The 16,211-nt window shown below is 35.4% G+C and overlaps 1 pseudogene; it reads left to right on the top strand.

The window, feature by feature from the left end:
* The first annotated feature begins 13,248 nt into the window (after positions 1-13,248).
* Positions 13,249-16,208, top strand: LOC140032779 (U-box domain-containing protein 6-like; annotated as a pseudogene).
* The last annotated feature ends 3 nt before the right edge of the window (positions 16,209-16,211 follow it).

Genomic DNA, 16,211 nt, shown 5'->3' with positions numbered 1-16,211 from the left:
AAGTAGATGTTGGTCTGCTAGTTCCAGTAGATACACGAGGTTCCATTCCACTGGTCTGACCAAGTAACTTCAGTAAGAATGAAAACAAGGTTAGAAAATGCTTAAGATTACAGTCCATGGTACGTAAGAATGTAAGAGTTTGAATAGTGCACTCCACCTTTCTTCTCTTGAAATTGCCTTTTCTATCCCTCTTTGGACCACCTTCACAAGCTCTTTTATTGTGCCCAAATTGTTGACACAAACTACACTTCAGCGTGGATGATCTTTTTCCTTGGCCTACAGCTGGTGCTTCTCCTTGCTCCCTTCTCCGGGCCTTTCTTGGCCTGCCAGCTTTTCTTCTAAGTACTGGTGGTAGTACTTTTGATGGATTCACTTCAATAGGTGGCCAAAACTTTACATCTGAGATTGGATGAATGACTTCATTGTATGCTCTGATGTAAAATTCTTTTGTCTTGCTAAAATCACAATAATTTTCCAAATCTGCTCTCTTGTTAATAAGAACAGCTGTTGCATGCTTGCATGGTATTCCAGACAAGTTCCATACCTTGCAATCACATGTTCTCTCATTGATGTTCACAATGTAAGAAACATTACAATCCTTCACTTGGAATTCGTTACCACTTGCAAGCAGTATAGTGCACTTTCTACATTCATTAGCAAGTACATTAAGTCTGTTTTTCACATTTGAAACCACATTATTCTTATAAAGACAGCCTTTTTCAAATCTTTTTAGCAGCCTACTCATCAACTTAGATCGAATATTGTCCAGCAATGTTAACACATTCTTACCCCTTAGATCTCCTATCCAATGATTGAAAGATTCAGCAATGTTGTTTGTGATGTGATCATTCTTCAAATCTGTGGGGAAAGCATGCCTAGACCACAGGTGATAAGGAATTTTCTCCAGCCACTCGTGGGCTGCAGGTTTTAAATCCTTAATTTTGGCCATAGCCTCCTTAAAGTTTACTTCAGTGTAAGCCCTGGAAGCTTGCCAAAATAATTGCCTAAGCATAACTCCTGGAAAACGGCCTCTAAAATTGCTATATATATGCCTGCAACACTTTCTGTTCACTGCCCATGGTACCTTAGAGTTAATGGCTTCAATCAGTCCCTACAAACGTCAAAAAATACATGTGTTAAAATCCCAAAATCAGTGATTGATTAATTGAATGAGTTGTTAAGATCTTACCTTTTGCCTATCAGTCATGAAAGTCCAAGGCCTATCCCTTGGAAAGTCATCAAGCATTGCAGCTAACCATTCAAAGAAAAACATCCAGCTTTCTTCATTCTCACTCTCAACAATGGCATAAGCAATAGGATACAATCCATTATTTCCATCTAGACCAATTGCAGAAAGTAAAACCCCTCCATACGGCCCTTTCAAGTGACATCCATCAAATCCTATGAAAGGAAGGCAGCCACCAAAAAATCCTTTCTTTAGTGCATCTAACCCCACAAACATTCTTTTAACTGAAGGAACAGCTGATCCCAAAGTCATTTCAAATTGAATCTTAGCTATACTACCAGGATTTGTATTCATAATCATGACACAATACTTTGGCAGCAAGCTATAGCTATCACCATGGCTACCATCAATAATGTCCTGTGCCTTTTGCTTTGCTCTATAAAGCTGCATATCAGTAGGAAAAACACCATACTTAGCCAATTCATGCCTTAATAGCTCAGGTTTAACAGTGGAATCTGCCCTCAATAGGTCAATTATTTTTCTTGCAATCCACTTGGCAGAAGCAACAATTTTTTCACTCATGACACAAGTATGATCAGGTGTGCATGTTTTTACCATATATGTCATCTTATCAGGTGCTGGAGAAGCATGTACTCTCCAATCACAACCTTGATTGCCACAATGCGCCGTAACTCTAGACTTTTCATTTTTATCAAAAATTAGAGGAAAATCCCACTGAATTTTATATTCATATAGCACCCTTCTAAAAGTATCAACATTTGCAAATATCATTCCCTTTAAGAGCCTAAATTTCTCTCCCTCAGGCATGGAAAACTCAGCAATATTTAGGCATGCACCCATTAAATCATCCTCCAAGTCACTGTCGGACTCATTTTCAGCTTCAACTTCATCATTGGACTCATAATTAGACAAGTCTCCACCAGAATCTAACTCATTTTCCAATCCCTCTTGTACAAATGTACTAAATAGTTCATCATCTAAGTCAACACTCATCTCATCATTGTCACTATAAACATATAGCTCATCATCAGTTTCCACTTCATCCTGGATCCCTGCATCAACACCATTCAAAACATTTTCGAATTCCTTTCTTTTACCCAACCTTTTGCTAGTTATAGTATTTTGTCTAGCATTTCCTTCTGCCCAACCTTTTGAATTCTTCTTACCAGCCCTTTTGGTATTGCTACTGTCTGCCCCATGGAAGTTAACACCCACCACTTCAAAGTTCATAGCAATATCAACATTGTTACCATCTATTCCCGTGTTGTTTTCATTATCATTATTAACATTGGCACTAATATTATTAAAATTCAGCCCCATAATATTTCCATTTCCATCAATATTGTTCCCATTACCAGCATTTTCATTCAAGTTCTCTTGAACATCATCACAAACCTGCCTAACATAAACATTGATACGTCCATTCCTCCTATGTAAACCAAACATTTCCAGCACATCCGAATCAGTTTCAATGTTCATTGTTTCCACAGTACCAGGGATATCACAACATAAAGCAATCATGATATTTTGTCGACTAGAAATACGATTCAAAACATTCTCACAAACATCAGATAACAAGTCAATGTAAGAATAGCGATCGGGATCAATATTCCTTAGTTCGAACTTCATGCTTTCACAATGAAGAGTAATGTCGTAGACACTTGCAAGTCCAGCCTAAAACCACGAAAACAACAAAGTTTATCATGTGCTTCATTAACAAATAGCATTAATATGATGAGAAAAAACCGATTTGCATGCAACTAAGTTTGAAGATATGAATCAACGTGGAATCTGACATAACAGGAAATAAATAAAGATTTCCTATTAAACTCTAAATTGTAAAACTATTTTGATAAACGACTAATACAACCTTATTGTGGTTCAAACAACTAAAAATTACATATGTATGTTGCCAATGTAGAAAAAAGTGATATATTAAAAAAATTCACAAAAACTCCAGATTTACATTATTAAATCTGGATTTCTTGTTATTTATGACTACGTTCACCACCCATATAACTATTATACATGCAGTAGCAACCAAAAATGCTGGCAATGTTGTATTGATGCATCACAATCAAAAACCCCTAATTTTGAAGCATATTTGTGTCCTAGAAATCAAACTAAGAAGGATCTAATGTAAATAAATATTAGATCCGTGCATGCAGAACTCATTTTTTTGGTTCAAATAGTATATAATACCCATGCAAGAAATGATCAGTTAAAGATAGTACCATGCTTAGGCCTCCAATAGCTTTCCGAACCTACAACCTTTGTTGTGAAAAATTTCTCCAGCCACAATATGTTGATATGTAGACAACGCACTGTAGTTTTTGAGTTTTATCTTAGTGATTTAAGGATTAAGCAACGATAGAAACATAGGGTTTCATGGAAAGAGAGTTCAAGAAAAGTGAGAGTGCAGTATGATAATCTGATGTTGGGATTGTAGGGGTTGAAATGATAAAGTCGCTATCTGTCTTGTTTCCTGCCTAAAGGGTAAAATTGTAAGTACATATTTCTATTTTTATGTCTTAAAAGTTTGATGGAAATTAATAAGGGTTATTCAGACTTTTGGCTATTTCCGTTACTTATAAGTGACAGAAGTTAGTGTGAGGGGGGAATCTGTTATTTGGTCAAATCTCAGGGATCGATTCGTTATTTGGTCAAATCTCGGGGGAGGTAAATGTAATTAACCCTATATATATATATATATATATATATATATATATATATATATATATAGAGTGTGAGAGGAGGTTTTCGTATGTATGAGAGATCTTAAATTGGAATTGGAATGGCATTACCAATAGGACTGCCAATGGGGCTGGGCCAGCCCGAGTTCGGCCCGATAAAAAGCCCGATGAGCCCGATCATTTAGTGAGTCGGGTTGAGTTTGAGCCTAAAAATTAGGCCCGAATTAAATGTGAGCCGATCTTGGGCCTTATTAGGCTCAAACTCGATATAGGCCCGGCCCTTTAATTACCTATATATATAATATTTATATTTTGATATTATGTATAATTATATATCCAAATATATTTTTTACTAAATACTTAATAGTTATAATAATTATATTAAGAAAAGTAAGGAGTAATAAGTGAGTTTGGGCTAAACCCGATTAAGGCTCAGAATCCAAATATTATGTGAGTTGAGTATGAGCTTCACATTTATGAACCCGAAACTCATAGCCCGAAACCCGAAAATGTTTCAAATTAAATGAACTGAACTTGAACTCATCAAAGCACGGCTCATTAGGCCCGATTGACAGACCTAATTACCAAATTAAGCTGCAGAGGTAATCAATCAAATTCAATCAGTTTTAGTAACTCCATGTTTATTTATGCATCATCGATTCATCATCATGAGCAGGCATTCATTAATTAATGACCATAACGCTTATCTCTCAGATCTGGATCCGAAGAGTTAGTACCCTATGCTCCACATCCCACACAAGTAACAGCACCAGCAAGGCAAAAAAATATCTCACCCCTCGACCTCGTACGCAAAAAAGTTGTGGCGGAGAGGAGAACCCTTTCCTTCCTTCATCACTAGAAAAGTACGTAGCTGCAGTAACATGGCATGCATGGCAGTGGTAGGACCAACACAAGGAATCCGCTGCTACTGCTTGGACTTCAATTATGAGCCTAAGGTTGACTCATGTAGTCATGTGTGTGTATATATATATATGTACACCACCGGCAAAGGCAGGTAAGATGCTTAATTAAAAAAGGGAAAATAAATAAATTTTAAAAAAAAAAGTAGTAGTACGATTACAACTCTTAATTAATTAATCCCACTTCCATCTTCTGAATACTAATGTACTATATATGAATGAAACCGTTGGACTCCAATCCAAATGTTCCCAGTTCATTTGAAAATTTGAGCACAATCAATCATAATAGTTAATACAACAAGCAATCATGTTGTTTGACTTTGACCCCTTTTTGTTTGTCGTCCCATATTAATATTGACTCCTTGTTCAAGAGAAAGAATAATAATTTATTATGTTCCCGTACATTAATGGCCAAATTGGGGCAAAAACGAAAACAAAAAAAAAAAAAAAAGAAGGAAAGAATATTGCTAAAGGACAGAGAAGACAGAACCCTAGCAGTCTCCTTAGGTAGGGATCAAATGATTAATCAACAAATCATGAGCCTAACTAATTATATATATATATATATATATATATATATATATATATCCAAATACAAACCGTTCGAAAAAAGTTATTTACCCGGGCAAGAAGGGCCTCCAACTCGAATCAATTTGAGCGCAAAAATGAAAAAATGTTATGCATGCGTGATGAGAATAAATGAATGATGATTGATTAGACAGGCCATTTCGGCTGGTTTACGAACTAATAATGTAGCCGTAAATCTTAAAAGATGGTGGTATTAAATACTGTATCTATTCTTCAAAGGTGGATAAAATTAGGAACAAATTTGAGCCTGGTTCAGAGTTCGAATAATTGTTCATCGATAGAGACCAAAAATTTTTTTTTTTTAAAAAAAAAGGTTTATTTAACATCAGAATCATGAAAGAACCGCGCAACCTAATTTACTGAAAATTCCCTGTTCAGAATAGCTAGCGCGATCGAGACAATATTGAGAGACTGGAAGAACTAGATCGTGTCCTCATGTATGGACGATGTTAATTGATTGATAATATGTGGCTGTCCTCTTGCTCCCCGGAGCAGCCACCATGGCGCACTCTGTCGGTCGTCGCCCGCATGGGTTGCTACATGCATCGCGCTAGCACCGCATCTCTCATCCCCACCCAATAATTCATAGTCCATTCATCTTTATTTCAAAGCATGTGCACAATTATCATCACAACATGTTGCAGCATGCATCCCTTTTTTTTTCTCTTTTTTTTTTCAGAGACATAATTGTTATATAACCTAATCTATCTTATATTAGGAGAGAGAACGGATCTAATCAGTCATAGGGATAATTTCGAGGGGATTGAACTACCACCCGAATCAAACGGACGCATTACGCAATGGCCTGAATTTTTTAAACAAGGCTACTTTTAACGTGGCAATTGGTAGGAAGCAAGATTTGGTGAGCGCTTGCCTCCCACCCCATCAAACTTTAATGCTTTGGTGGTGGCCACCAACTTTTGGACTGATGATTTATGCTGCATTATGCGTTTTTGTCACCCAATTTTTGAGGAAGTGAGCAGGCAAAAAGCTAAAAACTATGATAGTTTTTCTAGGGAAAAATATTTTTATTTTACATACATCAAATTAAATTATTTTGGTACATTTTATATAAAAACTTTTAAAAATAACAATTCAAATGAGCACCAAGAATTCGAGCTCAAGTTCAAGGTGAGTTGTTGATTGGCTATGCTTTTATTTTGAATCTGAATGGTATGGTAAACTCAAGCCACTTTTGTAATCTCGATTTGGGCTTTTCAAGTGTTTGCTTTGAATGGAATAAATCCCTTCTTTTTTTTTTCTTGGTTTACTTCCTACGGATTTATGTTTTCTCGTGGGATGTGGGTTTTGGATAAATAAAATAGTTTGTCGCATGCCCTTCAGCCTGTAACTGTACAATCTGCCCTCTCAAGCTTCTACGAACAGTTTCCGGCAGCTTCGCCGGAACCTCGATCCTATTCGTAAAGCAGGCACGATTTGACTGCCCTTCATGAATGCACGAATAAATTTGGAATGATAGTCCATCACTTGCTAATCCACTTCTTTTTTGGAATGTGTATTAGCACTCGGAAGGCGTTCAATTCGACATCCTTTTTTGCCTTTTCCTGGTAGCATGGGACAAAGGGATCCTCGGTTCCACCCTTCAATTCCTAAGTTAGGTGTCAAAAGGCAAACATTTATCATTTGAAGCAAGGAATAATTGCAGTTTCGGTACCTAAAGTTTAGACTCTTCGATGACGTAATTTTTCAAATTTGATTGTAAACAAATCTAATCTTTAATGCTGTTACTTTTGATATGAAAAATAGACAATTAAAAGAATTTGACCAATTACTAACGATGATGGCAATCGCGTGGATGTTAGCCACAATAATTAAATAAAATACTTAAAATGTGCACACAAATCACATTCACTTTCCATTTCAAACAATGAAGTCTAATAGGCTGAAAAAATAAAATAAAAGGGAGTTTGGCTAGCAGGCCCAGTAATCACTTTTTAAGAGAAGTTTCATGTGTCAATTTTTCTTTAAAAAAAGTAAAAAATTTGATTCGGAAAAAAATGTCAAAATGCAAGAGGGTGAATGTTGTGTTCAAGATATTGGTTAAATGTAACTTAAGCACACTAAGGAGTGTCAATCCGTTAGAGAAAAATCCTTAAATAAAAAAAAAAAAAAAAACTAGTTGCATAAATTTTTGCTGACCCAGGTAAAAATAAATTTTAACCTTGTTGTTTTGACTAATATCTATATGTGACCTTCGTTATTGGTGATTGCTAAAATTGTCAATTATCTCTTTCTTCTTCTTCTTCGGATAGAAAGTGGAACAATTAGGGGCTATATTTTGCCAATTGTTTTTCTTTTTCTTTAAAATAAAAAGCAACAAGGATCAATTATTTCTTCAGGAACCAAACTGTTGGAATTAAAATTATGATTCTCCTCTCAGCGCTAGTTTCCAACATGGCTTTCAAAAATTTAGTTGTAGAAGAGAATGTCGAAAAAGGCAAAAGATATATTGTACACGAAGGAAAAAAAAAGGTAGTAAGCATATCAAACCAAAATTACCGAGCTTCAAAGAAAACATAACCCATAGAAAGAAAAATAGCCATATTCGGATTGCTATTGTTTAAGCAAAAAGTTTAGGATTAATCATCTGACAGTGTATACACTTTCACCATTGACACATAATTCGAATTTAAATTTAAAACTTAAATTTTGCGTATGTGTCATATATCCAACCTTGATAGTGTATATGCCGTCAGTGTATATAAGATTTACTCAGTTTGATGCTTTTTATAAACACATTTTTTAATTATCTTTTTATCTTTCATACATCTATAGTATATCTTTTAACCAAAACTTCAAAAAATTCATATTTTGTGATCACCTTTTTAACCTCACTCATATCTACAATATTTTTTATTTACCAAAACTTCAAAATTTCACATTTTTTATTTTTAAACTAGCAATCCAGAGTATGATTTTCAATAGGGTCGGACTAGTCCGAGTCCAATCCGTTCAACTCGATAAAAAGCTCGATGAATCTGCAATATCAGTGAGCTGGGCTGAGTTTGGGCTTCAAAACTAGGCTCTCATTAACTATGAGCCGAGCTTGGGATTTATCAGATTCAAACCCGATATAGGCCTGGCCCTACCTAGATATATATATATATATAATATAGGTAATATTTATATTTTGATTTTATACTGATATATATAGGTAATATACATAATATTTATGTTTTGGTATTATATTATATACAATTAATCAATTCTATACCCAATTATATGATATTTTTATTGAGTAATTATTTTTTATTCATTGAATAAATTTTTGTCATAGCATAATATTAATTGATTTCTTTTTGTGTTGGTATGTTTGTATTCAAGTCACAAGACTATGAAAAAATTCCAATAGTTGAAAATATATTGGCTTATGATCACATATTTCATTACTATTTTCTATTTACTTCGAACAAAATAAATATAAATATTGTTGAAAAAAATATTGATTTATACTTTTTAAGAACCATTACTCGTTCATATTTAGTTTTAATGTTGTACTCATGTGAATGTTAAATTAGTTTTACAACTTAATAGTTATAGAAATTATATTAATAAAATTAATTGATAAGTGAATTTAGACTAAATTCAAATAAGATTCATAACTCGAATATTATGAGAGTTGAATATAAGTTTTACATTTATTAGCTCGAAACTCGTAACCTGAAATTTGAAGGTGTCACAAATTAAATGAGTTGGCCTCGAGCTTACAAAAGTCCCGACTCATTAGACCTAATTTACTGGCCTAATCCAAAGTGGGCTACCCGGAGCACGATTTCACTCCATATCATAGGATAAGCACAAGCGTTTCCGCTAATTACGGATCTGGCTTTGGCAATTTTAATTTTCCCTTGTTTTGGGGTGACTTGGGTGGCACTTGGCAGGTTCAATTGCGCTGCAAAATAATTGTGCGAAAATCGATGGTGAAAACTTCACCCACGTGGACTGGCACTGATCTGATACTAATTTAAATCCACGTTTGCCGTACTCATCTATGGCGACATCCGCTGGTCAGAGTTGGGGGACGACAGTATCAAATTAATACGAATTTACCTTTTTGCCCAATCCGTAGCCCTCACCAGCGTCCTAATCGTTCGTGTGATCCCTCTCTGCATTCCTTTTTCATTAGTCTTCGCACCTCCCTATCCCCGGCCCGCCGTCCCCACAAGGGGGAGGTGGAATTCAAGAACAAGAGGAGGAAAAAAGAGGAATTTGAACTCATGACATCCAGTTTCTAAAACGTTTCAACCTTTTGACTTTTACATCAAGACCCTTGTCAAACTGTTTTTTTGTCCACATTCATGGAATTGATAAATAAAACAAAAAAAGAGGAAAGTACATGGATTTAAAAGTTTAGAAGTGAGATTAAAATCATGTGCTAATACATGTTCGGCTTCTTCGCTAATAAGATCGAATCACTGCTCCTAAGAAATCATCTCGAATCAAACTGTCAATGTGAAAACTGTATTGATATATTATTTTTAAGTAAAAATACTGCAATCAAATTATGATACAAATTGTACAGTTAGTCATTGGTTGACTCATATTTGTTAATGATTTACCGCTACTATTTAACAGATGCAATTGTCTTAATTTGTTGCATATGCAGGTTAAATTATAAAAAAGGCTACTTAGGAGTATAACCTCAATTGGAAATGATTTAGTGTTGAATTGTCGGTAAATATATTTACATTCAATTGCAAGCCCTCTTACCCTCTATATCTATATCCAATAGATTGTTTAGGGCGTGTGTTGGATTCTAGATTTTCAAAGAAAATTTGTAACGTTTTCGTAGACACATTTTTCAATTATTTTTTTTATCTCGCATATTTCAAATCATTATAGTAATTTTTTTTTGCCAAAAAAATTCAGAAAAATGCAATCCAAACAAAGCCTTAGTTAATTTGGTTAAAGAATCTCTATTTCATAAATGAACTCCTTACCAAGGTGATAAATCATGAACATCACAAAATGACATTAAAATATGCTTTTTGATGAAAGTACAAATACGGGAAATTGACATTTAAATCAAGAACATCGTAACATGCAGGCAGGTTAGATAGTTTATTGCATGGGTTTATCTATAAAATGTGGCCAAATTGGATTCCACGGTTATTATTAAAGTATAGCTTGGGGTTTAATCGGGATGGTTTACACGTCAGGCTATATTTCATGGCGCACCTTGCAGATTTTATTAGGCAATCAATAAGCACCATCATGTCCTAATTCGCTTTTTTTTTTTTTTTTTGGTTTCTTTTTTCGACTGAGCTTGCCACTTAAATCAGATCCTTTCACAAAGTGCTTGATCACTTTAAAAATGCTGAAGCAGCCACCATAATAATAATAATTAATAAAAAATAAATGATGCTTATTCATCATCCGATTCTTGTTATTGCACTTGATTACTGTTTCTCTTTTGCTTAGGTTTAATTAATCATTTATTACCGTTCTGGCATTCAAAACGGTTATGATAATGCTCTAATTTTGCATGTCAATCCTCAACTATTCCACGGAACAGGGCAAATGAGAAAAATGATTATACTTGCAAGTTAACAACTAGAAATGCAGTAGCAATTGAGATGTAAAACTATCATTGTATATTATCATAGTTATGATTTTTCTGACAAGTACTCATTAATATTTGTTTGAGTAAATTTTATATATACTGATAGTGTATACATTAATGTCGTTTGATTTATAGCATACGTACAAAAGTTAAATTTTAAATTTAAATTTTATATAATTGTCATTTATCCAACGCTGATAGTGTATGCATTGTCAATATATAAAATATTATTTGTTAGCAACACTTAAATTATATCTAATTTATCATTTGAATAGGCACCGTTATAATTATTGTATGTGAAAACTAACACCTGAAACTGCTGTGTATACAATGAAGGAAGGGAAAGAAAAAAAAAAAAAATTCCGTGGTCACTCAAGGTATAAAGTGCCGGTGAAAGTGAAAATCGTTCAAAAAGAAGTCGCGTAACCTCCGTGACTAGAAAGAGAAGGAAGGATGGCAAAATGGACAAATTACAATCACATTTAAGCCAGATCTGCTAGCCGACAAACCAGGAGGTCGGCAACTGTCGGCCGATGAACTTGGGAGACAAAATCGGCCTTCAAAATTCCGAGAGCCCCTCCAAAATTATTATTTTTTTCTACAGAAAACCCTCGAAAATCATTTTTAAATCCAAAAAAAAAAAAAAAAGAAGATGAAAGAGTACTTTCCATAACAGAATACTGAAAAAATTAACCTTCACTCATAGTCCCCAGATTTGATATCATTTATTTTATTTTGTACCCCTATTTAAATAGTAATTTCAAATATTCCTCCCTATTTACTCCCCTGGCCCCTCTCTTCCCTACTCTTCTAAAATTAACCAAAAGCCTTCTCCCTCTCTCATTACCTTTGGCTTTCCAATTTCCATCATCATCACCATCATAATCATCTCTTTCGCCCTCGAGTCTAAATCTGAAAAGCAGCCCTTTCTCTTTCTTCCTATATGGTTTCTTGAATATCTCCTGAATATATGAGAGAGAACTAGTGAAATTAGCTAAAGCTGGTCAAAGGAAGCAATTAAAGTTTCTGCTTGTGATAAGGCCAATACAACACATGGTCCCTTAATTTCTGCTCAAGTCTTCATTTCCTCGAGCCTCCGTCAATCATTGTACGTGATTAATTGCAAACCTTTTTGTATTTTGGTTCTGCTTGATCATGATTGTACATCATTTGGGTAAAAACATTTGCTCTTTGGTTGGATTTTAGGCTGGCTCTGCTGTACTCGTTTTCATCTGTTGTTTTGAACGCATATTTTCATTCTACATCGGTTAAGATTTTTTCCGCTCCTATATTTTTGGTTTAAGAAGTTTATAAGTAAAACTACAAAATTTTTCGACTTTGCTCCAACCAAAGCTATTGCATCGTTTGCCTCATTATGCCTTTCTGATCTCATTCGAATCCCAATTATGTAGGAACTAACTTGTATTCTGACATGTCAGAATTTGTTTTTTCAAGTGATGGGTTTTTAGTTAAAGAAGCGAGGATTTTGTTTTTAGCATCTCTTCGTTTCCACAATCTGGATGAGGATTTGAGTTTTGCTATTTTCCGTTTGGGGTTGATTTTTACCTTTATTATTGTTTTAAATTTTCTCTTTTTATTAGGTTAACTTGCCATGGTTATTGGTGCATTACCTTATTCATAGATTCTGATTATTTCTAGTTACGTACTAATTTTTCAGGTGAGGTAAAGTTGAATCACCGTTAATGTGAATCATGGAAACTGCTGAAGTTGAAGAAATTTTGCTCTTAATTGGGGAACCAAAGGTATGCCTAATTGGTATATTCTGCCTTTAGGTTGTTGGATGGTTCTATATATTGGATGTTTGGAGGGTTCTGATGTACATGTTTGTCTGACTCGTTTTGATTCTTTTTCCTTTAGTACTTGATATTTGGCATTTTGTTCTTAATGAAAGGTTTTGTCTAACGGTACCCTTATGCTTTTTAATTCAGCCATTTTGGTGTATGATGATTCTCTTTGAAAAAAATGACACTTTTGTTAATAATAATAGTTGGGCCATGTTTGGTAGCAGGATTTAGTTTGATTACGTTAAGGAAAAAATATAGTTCACCTGATGAATTGGAGGTACTTTTGAGGGCATTGAATCCAATTTGTTGCAGCATCTTTGATGGTTTAACTCTTTTGTTGTGTTATGTAATATCAATCACAACTTTCTAAGGTGTTTATTGTAAATCATGAATGTTGCAAGCAATTGACAAAAAGACAAAAAATGTGGTTGGTTTTGTAGTTGCAATGGAGGGATGTGTAAGAGTTTATCAGCAATTTATGCTAAAGTATTGGGGATATTTCCTGACTTGGAAGCAGCAAGGCCAAGAAGTACATCAGGCATTCAAGCATTGTGTGCATTGCACATTGCCCTTGAGAAGACGAAGAATATTCTTCAACACTGTGCAGAGTGTAGTAAACTTTACTTGGTATGGCTGTGATCTTGTTTAACATGTGGTGTTTATCTAAGCTATTTTTTTCTTGACTTTGGTTCTCAATTCGTCCCCTCACACTAAACGTCATAAAAAATCTAACCTGCATTTGCCATTTAGTGAACTATTCGTTTTTTTCTGGTTGTCATTTTGGTAACCAGAAGATACGATTTATCTCCTCGCTTTCCTGTTATTTGGATAGACAGCTACTAGGAAATATTTGATTGCGTGAAAACAGTGGCGACTCAGCTGTTTTTCTGATAGTACAATGACTTGCATGCTATTCCTCATAGTTGGAATTTTGGACTTTATCATACTGAAAGCCGTCGAATTTTATTTCTTCTTTCTCCACTTATTCACTTACACATTCTTTTGATCAGGCTATAACTGGTGACTCTGTTGTTCTAAAGTTCGAAAAGGCAAGATGCGCTCTTGAAGATGGTCTGAGGCGTGTCGAAGATATTGTTCCACAAGCTATTGGTTCACAGGTAACGTTTATATTGGTTCTTTCTTTTAGTGATCTAACTTGATCCTGCCACTACTGTTAGTCTTTGATGTGGTCCAATACATGTATGCTCTAATCAGTCTTGCATGTATTAATTAAGCATCATTAATATTTCATTAATGGACATTTGAAGTGCTTGTGTATTGCAAAGACGATTATGGATCAAGATAAGTATGTGGTTTTGCTACTTTTAAACTGGTTGAAAAATAATGTTTTAGCTATTTTTTCGGGGCAACTTGAGATTTGAGCATTTCGGACATTGGTTTGTTCAAATTTTACCATATCTTCTGGACTTTTGAGCCTCATCCTGTAAATCTATCTGCCTTATGCATCGTAAATGTTGCAGTCATCTCCTCCTCCTCTTCTATTGCTTTTCATTTAAGTTCTTAACCTAGTAGTGTGCATTCTCCTTTTGTATTTCATTGGTTCTTCTTGAAGGAAGCGATGTCAACCCAGCCTTTTTCTAATTTCAGATTTCAGAAATTTTGATTGATCTTATGGGGATTGAATTCTCACTTGATTCGATGGAGAAACAAGTTGGTGATGAGATAATTGCATTGCTCCAGCAAGGTAGAAAATTCAACAACTCTAACGACACTGGTGAACTTGAATCTTTTCACCAGGCTGCTTCTAGACTTGGTATCACATCTTCCAGAGCTGCACTTAGAGAGAGACGGGCTTTGAAGAAACTTATAGACAGAGCTCGTGCTGAGGAAGACAAAAGAAAGGAATCAATTGTGGCTTATCTTTTGCATCTAATGAGAAAATACTCAAAATTATTTAGAAATGAATTTTCGGATGATAATGACTCACAGGGTTCTACACCTTGTTCTCCAACTGTTCAAGGATCATTTGAGGATGGTAGTGGGCCTGGAATTAATGGCCATGCCTTTGACAGACAACTCTCAAAACTCAGCTCTTTTAACTTCAAGCCAAACTTCAGGAGATCTGGGCAGATTCCTGTCCCTCCTGAAGAATTAAGGTGCCCAATATCATTGCAACTCATGTATGATCCTGTAATTATTGCTTCTGGACAGACGTATGAAAGAATCTGCATAGAGAAGTGGTTCAGCGATGGGCACAAGACATGCCAAAAACTCAGCAGCAGCTGTGTCATCTTGGATTGACTCCAAATTACTGTGTAAAGGGTCTAGTTGCTAGTTGGTGTGAACAGAATGGAGTTCCTGTTCCAGATGGCCCTCCCGAGTCTCTTGATCTGAACTACTGGAGATTGGCTCTGTCAGACAGTGATACTGCAAAATCAAAATTAACCGATAATGTTGGGTACTTCAAGTTCAAGGGTGTGAAGGTGGTACCCTTGGAGGATAGTGGTGTTATTGAGGAAGCTGAAGGAAATGAAGTTGAAGATGTTTCTCCACAGGAGCATGAATGTGGGGTCAATTTATTCGAAAGGTATAAAGACTTTTTGGTCATCTTAGAAAAAGAAGACAACATAACAAAACAGTGCAAAGTGGTAGAACAGATAAGGCACTTGCTAAAGGATGATGAAGAAGCCAGAATATACATGGGGGCAAATGGTTTTGTTGAAGCATTATTGCGGTTTTTGGACTCGGCCTTGCAAGCAAGGAATGAGACAGCTCAGGAAGTTGGAACCATGGCTCTTTTCAATCTGGCTGTGAATAATAACAGGTACTTGCTTTGTAAATCTTGATGTCTTGAATTTTGGACATTGTTATCAACTAGAGAGACGCGGGATAGAGGTTATATTGCAGTTTATAGGTGCTTATTATTAGAATGGATTATTATTAGAATAGATTATTATACACTGGAAGTTCTTATTCAATTTCACTATGCTGCTTTTCAGAAACAAGGACTTGATGCTGGAAGGAAAAGTGCTTGAATTGCTGGGGAAGATGATCGTTAATCGCAAATGTGCTGGAGCTGCAACAGCCCTTTACCTTAACCTGTCCTGCCTTGAAGAGGCCAAGCCCATTATTGGATCCAGTGAAGCTGTCCCTTTCTTGATTCAGGTTCTTCAGCATCAACCTGATGTACAATGTAGGCTTGATTCGCTCCATGCCCTTTATAATCTTTCTGGCCACCAAGCCAATATTCCCCCCCTTCTATCAGCTGGTGTCATTGACAGTTTGCAAGCCCTTATCACAAATTCGGGTGACCATTCTTGGACAGAGAAATCCATTGCGGTTGTCATAAACTTGGCTGCAAGTAGATCAGCGCGTGAGGAAATCATATCTTCTTCTGGCCTTGTCAGTGGGCTTGCTACTATTTTGGATGTTGGTGAACCTGTTGAGCAGGAG

This window comes from Coffea arabica, unplaced genomic scaffold, assembly GCF_036785885.1.
Source record: "Coffea arabica cultivar ET-39 unplaced genomic scaffold, Coffea Arabica ET-39 HiFi ptg000055l, whole genome shotgun sequence".
Classification (NCBI taxonomy): domain Eukaryota; kingdom Viridiplantae; phylum Streptophyta; class Magnoliopsida; order Gentianales; family Rubiaceae; genus Coffea; species Coffea arabica.
Note: the sequence above shows the minus strand (reverse complement) of the source record. Positions and strands in the feature narration are given on the sequence as shown.